The sequence below is a fragment of the Mus pahari genome, chromosome 5 (assembly GCF_900095145.1).
Source record: "Mus pahari chromosome 5, PAHARI_EIJ_v1.1, whole genome shotgun sequence".
NCBI lineage: Eukaryota > Metazoa > Chordata > Mammalia > Rodentia > Muridae > Mus > Mus pahari.
In genome coordinates this window covers 133,929,208-133,929,619 of record NC_034594.1, presented here as the reverse complement: position 1 = coordinate 133,929,619, position 412 = coordinate 133,929,208, and the positions used below count along the sequence as shown (strand labels likewise).

General features: G+C 39.1%; 1 protein-coding gene across 1 annotated transcript in view; it reads left to right on the top strand.

Annotated features, from left to right (window-relative positions):
* The window catches only part of Dars2 (aspartyl-tRNA synthetase 2, mitochondrial), a 28,450-nt gene that overhangs the window by 9,236 nt on the left and 18,802 nt on the right, over nt 1–412 (top strand). The gene's annotated exons all lie outside the window — the stretch shown is intronic.

The window sequence follows — 412 nt, the reverse complement described above, 5'->3', positions numbered from 1 at the left end:
GATTTCTGAGTTCGAGGCCAGCCTGGTCTACAGAGTGAGTTCCAGGACAGCCAAGGCTATACAGAGAAACCCTGTTTCGAAAAACAAAAAGCAAAAAACAAAAACAACAACAACAAAAAAAACCTTGTGCATTAAGAATTGTCTGAACTGGACTGAAGGGATGGCTCAATGGTTAAAAGCATGCGCTAAAACTTGAGCTCCAGGGAATCAGACTTTTTTCTGGCCTGTAAACACTGCATTCATGCCAACATCCCTACATACTAACAGAAACATATACCCATAATTAAAAGGAAATGCTTGCCTGGAGAGATAACTCAGACATTAAAAGCTAAGGCTCACAACCAAAAAATGAAAATGAAATCTTTAAAAATAGAAAAGAATTGTGTCAGAGGCAGGCTGATTTCTGAGTTCG